Below are 18,953 nucleotides of genomic sequence, written 5' to 3'. Positions count from 1 at the left end.
TTAACAGTCGTTATTTTACAGTTTATTTCTGGCACCCCACCCGTAAATTTTTTTACAGTGTAGGTTTCATTAGTTAATGTATTTACAAACATGAACAAATAATGAACAATACATTCATTACAGAATTTATTCATCTTTGTTAATATTGTTAATATATAATGGCCCATATAATATGGAAAGTAAAGCCGAACACATTTTTAGCCTATTAATAATGCACTAGTAAATGTTGAATTGTCATAATTAAGAATTGTGACACAAGTATGTCCATTTTTAGTTCAAATTAAATACATTAGCTACCGTTAACTAATGAAACATTGTAAAGTGTGACTTATTTTTTATATTTCACACAATATTTTTATTTTTTACCCACTGCATTAATGTATGTACATATAGAACATCTACAGTCAATGTCAGAGTTAAAAGACTTACTGTACAGTCAAATGACATCCTTCTTCATGGCCTAATTTGATCTGACTATTAAAATCAGATTTGCAGTAACTGTCACCCTGCCATATGCCGTGCTTGACTGCACCCGCTCACTCTCTGTCTGCTTTGTGTAGTAATTAGAGGAGTTGTGATTGTCAGACTGGGCGGTGATTAAACACCCCTCACACCCTCAGTAGGGCAGATGCTCCTGCATGATCTTCTGGGTCAATCGTCAGCTCAACAAAAGATGAAAACGAACACTCATCAGCCTTGCAAAATGCTACCCATTATACGCTCTTTTGTTACGAAGTGTGTCTGTTTTCACTTGGCGCCTTATTGTAACGTCTTTATGAGTGAAAGGTTGATGGACAAACATGGTAAAGCAAGACAATATTGATAAATAGTCGAGTGTAAAAAAACACAACAGCTAATAGCTAACCATACTTTAATAGTCAATTGATTACAAGATTTCTATATGTCTAAAGAATAATTCTAAAATTGTATGTTTATTTAAAGAATTCAGATGCAAAAGCCTCTAAGTGATATTGGCTCAGGCCTCTGTCAGTAATATCCCACCTTTAAGGCAGGGAATAGGTAATTTTGATTGTCTTTAGATGTAAAAATAACCGACCATACTTAGAAAAGGCAACATTTAGAAGAAAATGAACAAGGTTTTTGCATCTGAACTCTTCATACGAATGAGGCAATAAATAATTTGCATACATTGCTAGCTCACAAATCTGAAAATTCAGTCAGAGTTTACTACAACTGATTAACTGATCTATGAACTATTGTCTGCAGGCTGCCACTTTCAACCAGTCATACAAGTATTCTGGAAAGCTGTAATAAAGTATATTATAATAATTATGTCATTTTAATTCAAGTGTATTGTACACTACAAAACTAAATTAATTGCAGAAAAACTTTTGAGGAGTTCAGAATGTTTCTTGAGTGACTGTGGCAATGATTCAGGAGCAGTGAATGTGACAGACTGACAGATTGGGTCACTGTGATCTCATCATGACTAAACTTACACTAGCTTTATACCCCCACAGCGCCATTCACAGCAAGAGAACAAGTCAGAAAACCAACTAACTTTTTATTTTGAACTTATTAGGAACAACAAACAATGCAAGTCCACCACAATTAAAATGGGGGTTGCTTGAAGGGATGGTTCAGTCATTTGTTGGGATAGTTCATCATTTACTCATCCTCTACTTGTTTCAAACCGGTTTGAGTTTATTGCTCCTGTTGAACACAAAGGAAGATATTCTGAAGAATGTTGGGAAAAACTGCCATTGACCTATTTTTGTCATTAGAATAGATGTTTATAGACTATAAAAATATTTAGTTTTGTGTTAAACAGAAAGAAGAATTTAATAAATGTTTAGAACCACTTGAGTGCAAGTAAACGGTGAGGAAATATATATTTTTGAGGTGAACACTTATTTTAACGCCTCTTAAGATGAGACAAATAAATACATAAATAAATAAACTGGCTGTCAGTTGAGCTTTGGCTTTTCATAAAGTTGTCACCTTAGAATTATAAGGTTTTATCTGACATCTTTGTCAAAATTGAGTTACTGTATTGACACATTGTTATTAAATGACAACTTATTTACATTATGGGATGTTTTGTTTTATAAGTTGTTTACATTTTAAGACTTTTTATAAAAAAAAAAATGTTACACACATACCGTTTGCTATGGAATGCAAAAACTTTGAAGCACAATATCTCAAAATCATTCAAAACGCAGATAGAACCTTATAATTCCAAGGTGACGAAGTGTTTTCAGCACAATATAACAAAAACTAAATACAAAATACACAATTATTTTGTCAACCACTTTCAGTATTGATCTGTAGATTTTAATTACCGAACATTTAAGGGATAAGGGATTTACAAAGAATAATTAGTTCTCAATTGTGATTAGGTCACAAAACTGGAAGAAGTTGAGTTAATAAAGCATTTATTAACATACATCGTAACCATTACTATATGCCTGAATAATAAAATATATAAAAGTGGATTTGAATAATTTATTAATTGTTTACAAACTTATACTGAATGATTCTAAAAGCCACCAACTACTCTTAAATACAAATTGTTTGTAAATAATGCAATACTTACTTTAGAAATGAACAATTAAAGAGTAATAAAGTATGAGAACACAATTATTAAGTACATTATAAATGTGCTTATAAGTCAAGAACACAGCATTTCTAGCTGTACTCATAAACTGCTTACTAATGTCTACTAATGTAGAGGTAATGCTTAACAGATAACGAATTGACTATTTGTAAATGCTTAATAAATGATTCATAGTGTGTAGTTATTATAAAGTGTTACCAAATATTTCAGTTTTATTTACTGATGTTTCGATTTTAATTTAGATAAGATTGCCAAGATTTAGTTTTCATTTGATACGATTTCATTTGGTATTCATTTGGTATCTATAAAAAAGGAGAAATAAATTAAGTTGTTTATAGTCTTTTTTCCTGTTTAGAGTATAACTGAGCCTTTAATATTCTTTTATAAGCGATTTATAAAGCATAAATAGTCATCAAACTGGATGAAGTTAAGATATATTAATAGTTACAAAGTAATTCTGAATAATACGATATATAAACATAAATTTACATAGTTTATTAACAATAATTTATAATAATCATTCTGAATGATCTTAGAAAACCACCAACTATTTTTAAATCTCTTGTTTGCACATAATGCAATGCTCAATTTAGTAATGTAAAACTATATCACTAACAAAGTAAAAACACAATCATTTGGCACATTATACATGTGCTATTAAGTCAAGAACACAGCATTTGTAGATGTATTTATAATCGGCTTATAAAAATCTATTAATATAGAGTTAATGCTTAACAAATAATAAGCTTACTACTTGCTAATGCTTAAATGATTCATAGTGTGCAGTTAAGTGTTACCAACATTTTTGTTTGCAATTCTTAATGATATCAATCAAAGTATGATGATAACTATTAATTCCTTTTTCTTCTTCACCATCTTCACCTGCAGTGTCTTGCCTTAAGCTTCATAGGAAACATTGAATCGTTTGATGTCTGGGTTAATCCAGAGTTTGAAGCGCTCTCAGATGGTGGTTTCCTCCCTCTGTGTTCAGAGAAAGCGTGCTGGGTTTACGGTGAGCAGCTGTGAGGGGCTGTACAGAGGGACTTCACTGCTGGCTTTCAGCAGAATCACAGTGTGTTTGCTACACCTGTGGAGAAATGCTGAGCTGTTCAGGAGATTCTGACAGACTGAGGCTGTTTGATGAATGCCATCAGTGCGATTTTCTGAGATAAGGAGCTCTGCTTTCTGCTCATCACTGAGTGTCATGATCACATCAACTTTTGTGTGTTACTTTACACTCCACAGCAGGATTGAGGCTAAAGGTCTTCAGTTGACAATGAGATAATCAAACCACAGTATACTGTCCTGCTGCATTTATTCAGGACCGGTAATTCAATTAGTTTGCAGTGGAAACTAAAAATCAATACTACATTCTGAAATTGCTGACATGCAAGTATATATTATTGAAAAGAAATAATCAAGAGATCACTCTCTGAATGTCAATTAAATTAAATTATTCTTTATTTCTATAGCGCATTTACAATGTAGATTGTGTCAAAGCAGCTTAACATAGAAGTTCTAGTAAGTTGAAACTGTGTACGTTCAGTTTTCAAAGATGAAGTTCAGTTTAGTTCAGTTCAGTGTGGTTTAATTTTCACTGTTGAAAGTCCAAACACTGAAGAGCAAATCCATCAATGCACAGCTCCACAAGTCCCACACCAAGCGAGCCAGTGGCGACAGTGGCATTAAACAAAACCTCAAGAGAAACCAGGCTCAGTTTGGCACAACCATTTCTCCTCTTTCCAAACGTCTTGTGCAGAGCTGCAGTCTAGGTGCCGGAGGCTGGAGAAAGCCGAACGTCTATTGTGGAGACGCTGCAGGTGAGAATAGGTCCCCGGCGGGTGTACAGGCTGCCCCATGGGATCAATGCGGAGACTTGTCTGTCACTGGGTCTTTCAGGAATTAGTCTCATGCTCTCCACCCCTCCATGATCACCACATTTAAAAGTTATGTGTGTGTGAACATTTTTGGTTCGCAAAATATTGATACCAACCTGGTACCCAGTAGACTCTCGCACGGACAACAATAGCCGCCAATCAGGGAAGCTTCTGGCACTACAAGCCCTGCCTTCGATGTACTCTTTTGGCTTATGATTGCTATTTCAAACTTCTGAGAATGTAAGAATTGTGTGCCCAATGGACTAAAGCGTATTAGGTTGTCCTGACAACGACGCGTTGCTATGTGTGGGCATCTCATTTGACATTTATTATATTTATAGTAGTAACGTTATGACATTTTTGAATTACATTTGAATGACCTCAGTGCTGCATTTGATACAAACGATCATAATATTCTCCTTGATAGGCTTGAAAATATTGTTGGTATTACAGGAACTGCTGGGTTCAGGTTTTATTTCTGAGAGTTATTGATAGAATTGATACATACAATGGCAGTTGGTCAAAAATGGGTGCCAGATGTTTAATTTCATTTTTAAGACAACTTTATACCCATGTTTTAACACCAAAAGAGTTAAAGGTCAACTAAAATTGAAATCTCTGTCATCATTTATTCGCTTTTCACTTGTTTAAAGCCTGCATAAGTTTATTTATTTTGTTCAGGACAAAAGAAGATATTTAGAAGAAAGTTTAGTTCCTTAATTTTTCTTTTTCTGCTATGGAGGTCGATGGCTTCCGGCAGCCAGCATTTTTCTATAAATATTATTTTGTGTTCAACAGAAAAAAACAACAACACATGAGCAACAAAAAAAAATTAGGTAATTTTTTTTCATATTGTTCTCTTGTCCCTTGAGAAGGCAATATTTGGTGGAATCATCGTGATTTTAAGTCATATCTCCTCTGTAAAAAATATGTATATACAGTTGAGGTCTGAATTATTAGCCCCCCTTTGATTTTTTTATTCTTTTTAAAATATTTTAAAAAATATATTTAAAAATATATAAAAAATAATAATATATTAAAAAAATACAGTAAAATACAGTAAATCTATCTATTAATTCCTCCATATAGCTCTAAGTATATTATTATTATTATTATTATTATTATTATTATTACTATTATTACTATTATTGATACTAAAATATATGTTGTACAATAATAATGTAAAAAACTAGCATTATACATAAGATCATTAAAACATATATAATAAAGTGGCTTTGCCCCTCATGTTTTTCCCATGTTGGTGCACCATCATAGTCTTGCTTAAATTATCAGTTTGGCCAGAGTGAAAATAGGCATGCGCAACAGATCCTGTTTTTTTTTCTCAAGATTTTTTTTCCCCTTCACTTTCATAAATGGGTGAAGTTTGTGTCTTGTGGAGCTGCACATCGATGGATTTGCACTTCAGTGTTTGGACTTCCAGCAGTGAAATTTAAACAACACTGGACTAAACAAAGTGAACTTAATTTACTAGAAAGTTGCTTTGACACAATCTACATTATTAAATCGGTATAGAAATAAAGATGAACTGAATTAACTTGAATATTCTGAAACAGGTTGAGTAAGAAGGTCTTAGTGGCTGAACTACCAAACCCTGGTTAATACACCAGCCTCTAAACAGAGCAGGGTGTTATTGTACTGCTGTTGTGTTCTGCTCATTCATTCTGTGTAAGGACAGTTTGTCCTGCAGCAGCTGCTGGAGACGCTGCGGTGACTACAGCTGGACTGCGACCCGTCACAAAAAATACACTGAGGTGTTTCATTGCCCTCCGCTGTTTACCTGTGACACACACTGCTGATTTTATCAGCGCTCCGACACACATGGATTAAGCTGGAGACAAAAGGCACACTTCTGGCTTTTCCAGCAAAGATAGTTTTTTGAACTGGGTAACTGTGTATTGTGTGCTGTGTTTACACTCATAACCGCACACACAGCTCTGGGATTGATGGAGATCAGAGCGAGTGTCTGCCTGCCTGTATATCTGATGCTACGGCTGCATTCACAGTGGGACTGTGTGTGTGTGTGTGTGTGTGTTTGTGTGTACAGCTCATGGAAAAACATGCAGTCATTGCATTAAATATGTGCTCTCCTACTCAATGTATAATGGCACACACACACACACAGACACACACATGCATATATTATGTCCATGTTCCTTATAAATCTTTCTGAGAAATATTACATATGATAACAATGGTGCTTGCATTGCCTGAACATTTTAAGCATAAATAAATCTGAAGCATAAATGAATACATATTGTACACATGCATGCTTATGTATATACATTCATTCATTTTCCTTCGGCTTAGTCTCAGAGGTCGCCATAGCGGAATGAACTGCCAACTTTCCCAGCATATGTTTTCTGCAGCAGATGCCCTTCCATCAGCAACACTCATTTACACATACACACTCATACATTACGGCCAATTTAGTTTATCCAAATCACCTCTACCACATCTTTGGACCCAGAGGTACACCACTTTATTAGGTACACCTGTCCAATTGCTCGATAACGCAAATTTAATCAGCTAATCACATGGCAGCAACTCAATGCATTTAGGTATGTAGAACAGGAAACTGAGGCTACAATTCACACAGGCTCACCAAAATTGGAGAATAGAAGATTGGAAAAGCGTTTCTTGGTCTGAAGAGTCTTGATTTCTCCCGCCACATTCGGATGGTAGGGACAGAAATTGGCATTTACAACATCAAAGATTACACCATCCAGCTGGTGGTGTAATGGTGTAGAGAATGTTTTCTAGGCATACTTTGGGCCCATTAGTACCAATTGAGGATTGTGTCAATGCCGCAGCCTACCTATGCCACAAAGGATAAAGGCAGTTCTGAAGGCAAGAGGTCAAACCCGGTACTAAGGTGTACCTAATAAAGTGGCCAGTGGGTGTATATATACAATATATGTAGCCTGTTAATTAATTAAATTAAAAAATGTGTATTTGAGTTTATTTTAACTGTGATTTTTTTTTTTACTGATATCTCCACTTCATGGCTGTATTTTTTTTATTTCAAAATGATTATAACATAACTTTATTTTGGTGCAAAAAAATGTTATTTGTATTTGTGCATGTGCACTTAACTTTATAAACCTTTGAGATATATTAAAACTGTAGGCCATGCTACAATAATGATAAAATCTTATAAAACAGAAAAAATACATAAAACCTGAAACAAACAAAACCTATTCATTGTACTAAACATTAATGCAATTTTATATTATTTAGAACGAATATTTCAGAGTATAGAAAAAAAAACAGAAGAAACCATAGAAGTATTAAAAAACCTTTTAACTAATGATGACATCATTTCATTTAGTGTGAAATGTCCCTTTACAGAGGTATTTCTGCCAGCAAACATTACAGAAGTCAATGACCAGTAAGCTCTTGCTCTTTTTACCGTCTTTCATCAGCGTTTCCTGGCAGCAACCTACGATCAATATATCAAACAATATCTACTTTTCTCACCCCCTTATCAATCCATCCCAAAAAAACTCATCATGTATTTTGTCACCGTGAAGCATCAGATTTTATCACTCCTCAATATTTAGCTCTAAAAGCCCAGCTCAACCTTCTTTCCACATTTTCCCGCTCACAAGTGCATGTGAAAGACTGTGAGACACCGGTGTGGCATAACCTCTCAGTGGACTGAGAACAAACACACCTCTCCGTCCACTGCTTGAACCGGCACAAGGTGAATTCAGAGAGACGTGTGAGGCACAGCCAGGCAGAGATGTAGAAATTTGCTCCTGTGTGTGAACAGTGAGCAGTGAACAAAATATTTTTACTGCATTACTGTTCATATGTATTTGGACTTCATCTAAATATTTCTTTATCTTTAGCCAAATTTACGTCACTGCATTCCAAGACTAAATATAGTTTTTTTTATTACACTACATTTTATAAATTGAGAACAAAGTAATTTTGACCAGGAGAAATCATCAAAAATTGTCAGTTAACCTGTTCAAGTCCATTCACAAAACACACTGAACTATTAATTTGTCAACTGGAGAGATCTGACTACATTTGTTTTTGAGTCAACAACTCACTGATTCCATTGATTCATTCTGAGAGAGTCTATAGTTAACGATGGTTCAACTGATCTGACTCTGAAGTTAACGATTCACTGATTCAAATCATCTGGTCAGAGAGAGTCTGCAGTTAAATATTTACTTGTCCAAATAATCCATTCAGAGTGTAGATGCAGTTAACGATTCTCTGATTCAAGTGATCCAGACAGCGCCTGCAAGCAGCAATTAACTGATTCAAATCATCAGCGAGAGTCTGCAGTTAACGATTCTTTGCTTTAAATATTTAGCAAATTTTCACTTCAATGCAGTGCTGATCATTATCTATTTAGAGTACATTTCTAGTTAACAATTCACTAAATTGTACATTCTTTCAGAATAGACAGACTGTCACACAGTGTTCTTAAAATGTTCTTAAAGTTTTCTTTGACACACAGACACACACTTGCTTCATGACTTTATGCATAGTTTTGACATTTTTCACACACACTTTTTGTTTACTTACTGTTTTTATATACTACGCTATATGTAGGCTATATATATTTTGAATAAATGTATATTTATATTTATTATTATCATTAACTATCGATGTAGCACAAGTGTTGATCAAACTTTATTTTAAGGTGCAATTTTCACTACTAACAAGCCATTAACTATAACTTTTAGCTCATTGAATCAGAATTTGCTGCTTATTAATAAGACCACTTTATTTTGATGGTCTTTTTAACACATTTTGTTGAATTTAATTTACTTTGCATCTACATACCAACTATTTCTCAATAGATTATAAGTACACTGTTAGGTTAGGGTACGTTGACATGTATTAGTGTAATCAAAATGTAAATAAACTTTAACCAATAAGTACTTTAAAAAACTTTAGTCCTTAAGTACAAATCAAATTCACTACTTTTATTCCTTGACTCAAGTGAAATTGAAAAAGTGTGCTTAATATTTTGTCTTAAGCAAGATTTTATGAGGGTTTCTGTGCTTTTACTGAAGTGCTTGATTTATGTTCAGCACTGGCTGCAGGTGAGGGTTAATGAGTGCCGGGAAGAGCTGCATGTTTCTGCACAGCAGCGGTCGGTGTTAGGAAACTCCAGCGCTCTCAAAGACAGCTGACTCACCCTGCTGTCATTGCATTACACAAAGACAGAGAGAGGGAGATAAAGAGAGGGAAAGAAAGAACGATAGTGGGCAGAAACATGAAAAGAGCAGAAACTAAGCGTGAATGCGACTATAGTCTGTTTGAACATCTATACCTCAGTCCTTTATTTTGAGCCGATGCTGTTGTAAGACGGTGCCCTTTGAAGTCTTTGGAGAAGAAAAAAAGACAACTTAAGATGCACCGAAATCTCTTTGATCACACTTTTGAAGAACTTTTTCTTTAGGAGGAGACGATTGAGGTGCTTGAATCACTGATCCAGTGTAATTATTGTCAATGGTAAAGCTTTGTTTAAAAGGTTACACAGCAGTAAAAGGGACGTTTCAGTTACTAGAGCGCACGAGTGTCGGTTTCAAACACTGCTGGTCTCTTTTTAATATCAGTGGCTGCAGAAAATGACTCAGCAAGCGGATTGTTAAGACGCTCTTGACTCATCAAGCTCACATTTGCTCTATACACACTTGGCTTGTATGAAATAATCCTTATCCATGCAGTGTAAAACTATTTTTCAAAATTAGTCATCATTCATTTATTTGCTGTTAACATTATACACTCAAAAAAAAAAAAAAAAAAAAACCTCTTTGGATAACATCAATCGAATTAAGGGCAGGATTTCCATCCAAAAAATTTGTTTAGCACCAACTAAAAAATAACTATTAACACAATTAAATGCAAATGAGTTGATCCAACATGAAATCAAATAAAAGTTTAAATACATTTGTATTTTTATTTAACTGAAACCCAAAGGTCGGATATTATAATTTGTGTCTATTATGTGTGATACATTTCGAAGTCAGTTAATTTTAATTGAAGTTATCGTAAATAAACTAAAAGAGCCATTTTTAAGCATTTTTAATGGGTTACATATACAGTTGATTGAGACTGATCACAGAATTAATTTTAGACAGTTATTGCTCATTAAGCAAAGCAACAAATGGCAGCTTTACTAATTAAGCTGCAAACACCCAAAGCATGGGTGCTTCTGCAAGGTGGTAATCTCACAACTCAAAGTATTACATGAAAGTCTTCTAAATCTTCAAACTAAAGTGAAGATTAAACTTTTAACAAGTTTTCTATTAACTTTAAACTCCTAAAATTACTTTTATTGTCAACATTTCCATCTCTTAATTCAATCCCACGCAAAGCATGCTGGGGATTACAAATACCCTAACAAAGTAGTTGGACCAACATTTACAATATTTTAAAGGTGATGTCATTACATCATTACGTACATTAACTTAATTATCAAATTCTGCATCATTTAATCATATATACAGTTAACAACTGTAAAACCATCACCAAATGGCATTGCACGAAGCTAAATATAGTTGTGGAAACAATATTCAGTCAACATTTTGGACACAAGAGTTAATTTTCAGTTAATTTTCTACATGTTTCATTTTTAATGACAACAACAAAAGAATTATAGCGCCCAAAAACATAAAAATGACACATAAAAGCATCCTTCTATTCTTTAAAAATACATATGTTTTATATACAGAAATTTAGTATTTCTTTAAATAAATTATTAAAAGTCTGTTCTTTATTTGTGACAATTCAAATTTTTTTTTTAAAAAACAAAGTGAATGCTTTATGGTATTTTTATTATTTAATTTAATTAAGTATTTTGTTTTTGGTTCGTAAAGGTGTACTATTAAAATGTTTTTCAATATTTTCATATAGATCACATTATATTAGGGAAAGGCTAAGGAAAATTCAAAGTTGATAGAAGATGTTTGCCATCCTCTGAAGACTTTTTTGCATTGTTGCCCTCTGGAAGAAGGTTTAGAAGCATTAATTGCTCTTCTAATAGATATAAATTTACCTTTGTTCCTGAGGCAATAAGGCTGTATAACCTTACCTGATATTTTAGCATGTTTTAAAATGTTTAATATATGGGTCCTTTCTTATAGCTGTTTTTGTTTTAGTACTATTTATGAAGTTGTTATGAATCATGCTGGACTCTTTATTATTGTTTGTAAGTGATTTGTCTTTTCATGTGTTTGTTGTCATGATGCTACTGCCCTAATTTAATTGCCCCTGGGGGAAGTAAGTTGTAAAACTATTATATCTATTACATCATCACCTTGGACCAATTGTACTAAATGTAGTGAACATTTCTGTTAAATCAAACAAACTTTGTATAGATTTCCTAAAAAAGAAACCAAGCCATTTTATTATTTGATTTAGCGTAAGGTTCAATATATTGTGCAAATGTTTTAGGCAACTATAAATTTGTTGATTTATTGATATGTTTATTCTATTTACTAGAATAAAAACAGAATATACAGGTTAGAGTTGGAATATTATAATATAAAATTGTTGGTAACGTTATTTTGATGGTCCATTTGAGTATTAGTAGACTTTCTGCTTAGTATCTGCTGATACTGCTCCTTCAACAGACATTTAACTGACTATAAGAAACTTTGCAAGTACATGCCAACTTACACTAACTTTAACCCTAACCACAAACCTAACCCCAACCCTAACAGTCTACTTACAATTTAATGAGACTGAGTTGACATGTAGATGCAATGACACTTAAAACCATCAAACAAACCATGAAAATAAAGCGTTACCAAATTATTTTAAAAATGTGACGTGGTGAAGACTTTGTCTTGGTTTGCATCGATTTGTGGCTGCATTTCTACCAGAGCTGTTGGTAATATTGTCTGAACTGATGGTGAAATGTACAGCCAGTATTTATGGCATTCCGTATGCCATAAAATAAACAACTGCGGAAACTCTGACAGTCATGAAATGGCCTCCACAGAGTCCAGACCTGAATATTATATGGACAGTATTCATCTGGACAGTAAAAGAAAGATATTACAGCCTAAATCTAAAGAAGATCTCTGGTAAGTGTTGAAAAAGGCCCGATCTTGCATACAGCACATTATTTCATTTAACTTCAGCACAGTCTTTCCAAAAGAGTTCAACTTGTTTGGTGTCATGAGAGGTCGCACTAAACAACAACTTCTGTGTGAAGAAATAACTTGTTCTTTTTTACCTGCAAAATTTGATGTGGATATTTCCTGCACTTTCAAATGATCTTTTAATAAAGAAACTGAAAATTAAATATGGATTTAGAATAGCTTTGCTGGCCTATAATTAAGTCTTTATATTAACACCTCTAATTTCATTTTTTAAAAACTAAGTGCATCCAAATCTATAATAACCAACGTCTCACTGTAAGTGTCAGCGCCCCATCCCTGCTCAGCCAGCTTGACATGATCAGACATATGTTACCCATCCCAGAGGACTGTTAGTGCGACCGATGAGCGTTTCTTACAGTCTGCCCTTGCCCGTATTTTGCTTTAAGAGCCCTGGCAGCTGCGCCGTGTGCATGAAATCTGAAATGGACAGGTAGCGCCACATGTTTGGGGCTGGAGTCAGTTCTCCAGTTACCAGCTGCACGCGACAGCTGCTGTAAAAGCGCTCCAGTTTCATGTGGCTTTATCGCAGTTTATGATGAACGTGCTGGACTGCACACTTGGCCCCTGTTCTGGGTATTTAAGAAAGACAATTAAAATGCCAAGCACCAAGGACGCAGGACAGGACGGTGACTGTTGAGCCTGTTGAAAGCTTTTCCGGTTTATGTAATAACAAAAAAATCTCAGTCAAGAACTGCAACTGTAAACAAAACACAAAGGATGCTTTATTCTTGGAAAACAGTGTTTTCTCTGGTTAGACTGGACTTGGGTTTGTTGCAGGTGAAGATGTATATCTTATCTAACGCTTAAAATCTTAAAATCATCTTATCAGATGTTATATTATGGATGTTTTGAGGATTTTATATACAGTGGTTTATTCATGCCAGCTTTACAATGCAACTGGTGGAGCCAAAAGACTGGAGATAATGAATAAAGGACAGTTGTTTCATACTGTATAGCTGAACAATGGACTCCATACATAAACCCAGATGTAGTCGATATGGTTAAATTGCTTATGTCTAAAATATGTTGATGTAATAATGTACAGTATTTTTTGTATTATGCATTGAAAAGCTTATACTTCTATGCATGGATCATAGTTAAGGCTTTTTTAATCTCAGATTCAATAAAAAAAAAACTTAAGTGAAAATAGGGAGTTTTGACAACATAAAAACTCAAGAACTTGACTTTTGTCCTCAGAATTTTCTAAGACTTATCAGAATTTTGTTTTGTAGACTTGTAATTACTTAAAACAAGTTCCAAGTTCCAAGATAAAAACTCAAACTGACTTTTAGACCTCAGAATTGTTACTTTTTTTCTCAGAATTGTCAGTTTTTTAGACTTTTTTCATGCAGTTGCGAGTCTATAATCCAACATGGCTAATTCTGAAAATTTAGCCCTTTATACATTTCTGGAGATTGCAAATTATGTAGCCAGAATAAGTATTGCTGTATTTAGTTTTTAAAACGAACGATAGGAAGCGATATGACATTGTTCCTTTTCGCGCTAGCAGCTGACCGATTACCTACCAGTTTGTCTGGTAGCTTACTACGTATGTATGCCAGTTGACTCGAAATGTCCCTTTAAGGCAAGTCATTTCTCTCGACTGCCATTTTTGAAACCAGAAAATTTTTGTTTTCAAGAGCACTTGCTTTTTTTAAAAGTACAGCTTTCAAGCTTTATGTGGATATATGTGGATATATTTCTTATGTCTGTGAAGCAAGTATTCGCTGAGATTCCATTGCATTTGATGACCACCAAACTGTCATAAAAGCACACGTCTGGTCTGAGTTTCTCCCCCGCAGAATCGACAATCTATAGCAATCGATGAATGGCTCCTGTACTAGTAAGTAGGGCTTTATTCACCATATTGACTGTTAAGCGTTTTCCCATAAAAAAAAAACTATACAAGTGACATGTCTTGTGTATTCTATAGTCTTTGGATGCAGAGAGGAGTTGACCAGGGTGATGGGGTTTGAGTCTGGTAAAGAACGGTTCCAGAAAGCAGATAAGACAAAAGCAAAAGCCAAAAGTAAAATAATCAAGTAAATAACAGGGTAAAAATGTGGTAAAATCTAAAAATGTGGTAAAAATCAGGAGGCTTTTCTTTTTCTGGATTGCTTTTGAAAATACTGTCAGTAGAGTTCAGAGAAGTGATTTGGCGCTTGTCAATCTGTGTTTTTTAAAACACTATCGGTTGGTTTATAGGGAAGGGGGAGAGTGGGGGTATCAGTCGGTTGGTCAGTCAGTCAGTCGACAGTAGTCTCCGGTGGATTCACACTAGAACCGCAGGCGTGAATGGCACTGGTGAGAGAATTTTGATATCTCAAAATCATCCAGCAGCCTCTGGTGGATTCGTGAAAACAAAAACCGCCAAAAAAAGTGTAGTTTCTGGGATGTATTTTGTGATCTCCAGAAATATATACAGAACTATGTTTTCAGAATAAGCCTGGGTTGCTATAATACCATGGTTGATCTAGTTTTCTCACATTTCTGTTAATATATTGCAATTCTGACTTTTTTTGTATTAATTTTGAGTTTATATCTGACAGTTCTTACCATTTTTAAAAAATTGCAAAATGTGTCCTTATATCTTGAAAGTTAAAAATCACAACTCTGAGCAGTTCAAATGAACATGTAGAATGCTACTGCCAAAAAGAACTGATATTTTACAAGAAAAAACAAACAATGATTAAGAAAATCATTTCTGCAGTTTTGCAATTTGAAAGCTGTCTATACAATATCTGCATGCTTTTAGCATAAACCATAGAACGATGATAACATGGTGATTTGTGAACAAAAATGGGCATCATAGTCTGAAGACTCAAAAAGAAAACAAACTAGCATTTTTTTAGCTGAACTGTGATCTGTAATAGTGGTTTTTAGTCCAATGAAATTATTCTTGTTCAAAATATCCCTGATAAGATTTATTGGGTGTCTTCCATATGTAGGACTGATATGTATCTTTATTATTAGTTCCAAGTTTGCACAATATCTACATTTTACAAAGAAAAACATAACAATTATTTAAAAAAATCACCAACTGTCTAGCTGCATTTGCTAGTAAGGGCACATTAAACTTTTTTTTTTGGACTTTTGAAAGTCTGTTTATTCATGCTTTCTTTCAAAGTCTGTGCTTTATGTTGTGTCCTCTCTGCCCTCCCACCTGACGGCTGTCTGAAGTCATGTTGTATAAGCAGAGTTACAGAAGTGTCTGAACGTGTCCTTTACTGCTCCGCTGAACCAGAAATATGATCTAGCACATGTTGTTTACACTTGAGAATATTAAAAGGAGGATGATGGTAAATGAAGATGCCATTATTATGCCCAACAACAAGTTCTCTATGACCAGCTCAGTGTTTAATGCAATAAGTACATTATATTCAATTCAACTAGCAAGGCTCCTGGTACTGATTTTAGATTTCTTACCATGCAATGTGTGTATGTATGTGGCACAATTCTTCCTACATTTGATAGACAAGTAATTATTGCCAGGTTTAGACCACAAAATATCAGCTTGATTCATAACCATCGGCGTCAAAATCAATCCATTTTTGTTTTAAAATTTGTTTCTTTTTAAACGTTTTATTTGTTTTTGTTTTATTTTTTATTTTACCTAAAATTATGACTTTAATTTCTCAATAGGTTTATAAGCTCTCACAATTCTGACATCACTTCAGACAGTTTTAAGTTTGTATCTCTTAATTCTGACTCTGATGTAAACTCACAATTCTGTATTTAACTATATTTAACGTTTGAAACTAATATTGATTTTAAATATACATTTTTACGGAAATTTTACCATATAAACTGAAAATGTTAAATATTCCCAGAATTATGGATTTTTTTTTTTCGCAAAGTTGCAGGGTTATAGGCTCTTGTCATTGACTTTTTGCAGTTCTTGATTTTATATCTTGCAATTCTGACTTAACTGCTATCTAGGATATATATCTTATTTCTAGGTTACAGTGCTCAGCAGAACTGAGTGAACCCGGATTTAAAAATGAAAATTTTTCTCCATTTCTTAGTGAATATAGGACAAATATTTTATTTAAGTGATATTTAAGTCTCCAAACATATTTAGAAATTGAAAGATAATACAATTAAATCCAAACAAAATATTGCAAAAAAAAAAAAAAAAATACAACATACAAAATTTTTCTATAACATATAAATTTGGGTATACTACTTTTTTAACCGATATTGTAAGTTTTTTTGTCAGATAACCTCTAGAGTTGGCTTTGGTACTGACTAGTCTAATATATATGCACAAATATAATATTGTATAGCTTCCTATTTAAAATATTAGTTTAAAAGATTTATGAGGGTTACTTATATATGCCAAGCACTGTATATCTCACAATTGTAACAATTCTAACTCACAATTATGTATAAACATCTCAAAAAAACTGCAAGCCAAAAACTTCAAATTTCAAAATTTTAAAATTTAGTTGATATAAAAGAACTGTTTAGTGCTTGTGCCCCATATATTTACTGGCAAAACATACATGAAAAACAAGTAAATAAGAAAGTGATAGATTTATGGAAACTGGCATCAAATTAAAAAATAAATAAATTGTGAGTGCTGTCTCAGACTACATGATATCAGCTACAATTTGGCAACATTTATTGTTATTGTGGAGATTTATAAACAACAACAAGCGGATAGTGTCATAGTGACAACCCCTGTCCCCTGAGCTTTTCTTATAGCAATACTCTTGCCTTTATAATGTTTCCTCAGATCTTGTTTCTGGAGGTTAGTCACTAATTTTGCCTTCATTCATCTTTATCTGCATTCATGTATTTATTCATTCATTCATTTATTTTCCTTCAGCTTAGTCTCAATTTCAGAAGTCACCACAGCGGAATGAACCACCAACTATTCTAGCATATGTTTTATGCAAAAGATTCCCTTCCAACCCAGTGTTGGGAAACACCCATACATACTCATTTACACAAACTATGGCCAAGTTTATTCAACTCACCTATAGTGCATGTCTTTGGACTTGTGGGGGAAAACAAAGCACCCGGAGGACACTCAAGCGAACACGAAGAGAACATGCAAACTCCACACAGAAAAGCTAACTGGCCTAGTCGAGACCAGAACCAGCAACCTTCTTGCTGTGAGGTGACATTGCTAACCACTGAGTCACCGTGTCGCCTCAATACAGTTTATTTCAATATTATTTTTAATTATTATATAATCACTAAAAAAACTACATAATAATTTATATACAATTGTGTTTAGTTTTAATTTGTTTAATTAATAGTTTTTCCAGTTTATGTTGTGAACACATTTCGATTTAGTTTTTCATATCTAGTTTCAGGTTTAGTTGAGCTACTTACAGTTTTTTACAATTGCTATGACACTTTTATCAATACATTTAACAAGTTTCCTAAACTCTTAACACAGTTAGCACAACATCCGTCTTCGTGGGCTATACAATTAACACATTTCTTGTTGTTTTGACACAAAATGCATCCAGTTAACACAAATTTAAAATGCTTTAACTTCTTTTACACACAAGCACAACCAAGAACAAAACAATGTAATTTTACAGTCAAATTTACAAATGATTTAACACAGTATGTCAGAACAGATAACACCATGTTCTAAACAGAACTTATATAGGATAAAGTCAAAAGGAACAGCTGTTCTAATTGTGAATAGAAACACTAGTTTATTCCCTGTATTTTATTCAATTGCCAATGAGAAACAGCATATTGCGGTTATATAAATAAATAAATAAATAAATAAATGTGTGTGTGTATATATATATATATATATATATATATATATATATATATATATATATATATATATATATATATATATATATATAAAACTGCAATTTGAGTCTCTCATATATATATATATATATATATATATATATATATATATATATATAAATATATATATATATGACAGCTGATTCCCATCTAGAAAGCACACTCATGTCTTGTTTTGGTTTTTCCAATCACATGATCATATGTTCTAATAGAGGACTCTTGAGGTTTTTGAAAGGAACATCAAAGAACTCTGTCACCAATACGTCCATGTAAGATTATGCAATACAGTCATTACTGTACTATACACAGTGTGTTTTGCAGTAAACTACTCTTTACTGTAAACCTGGAGTTCATTAGTACATACAGTACAGCATTTGCATACACTGTGTCTAATTACTTTCAGAGAGTCATGAAGTTAGAGGCCAATCAAGTACCACATGAAATTTTCAATGTTGACAAGGCTGGGGATGTCGCCGTAGGAAAAACATAATAGGCCAAAGGGCCACAGTTACCGTGTCGGGCCACAGAAGATATCAAGTATAATGTGGATGAGAA

General features: G+C 33.6%; 1 long non-coding RNA gene across 5 annotated transcripts in view; it reads right to left on the bottom strand.

Moving 5' to 3' along the window:
- LOC141375657 (uncharacterized) overlaps positions 1–18,953 on the bottom strand; it is a 102,756-nt gene that overhangs the window by 24,151 nt on the left and 59,652 nt on the right. Inside the window, exon 4 of one of the 5 annotated variants that reach the window (XR_015498088.1) lies at positions 1,509–1,674. The exons of 3 other annotated variants lie outside the window; for them this stretch is intronic. This is a non-coding gene — a long non-coding RNA (uncharacterized LOC141375657). Of the gene's footprint in view, positions 1–1,508; positions 1,675–3,460; positions 3,666–18,953 lie in introns of those variants that run through there. One more of the 5 variants, XR_015498089.1, reaches the window with a different exon arrangement.

Source organism: Danio rerio, chromosome 8, assembly GCF_052040795.2.
Source record: "Danio rerio strain M-AB ecotype USA chromosome 8, GRCz13ab, whole genome shotgun sequence".
Classification (NCBI taxonomy): domain Eukaryota; kingdom Metazoa; phylum Chordata; class Actinopteri; order Cypriniformes; family Danionidae; genus Danio; species Danio rerio.
This window is presented reverse-complemented; position numbering and strand designations above follow the sequence as displayed.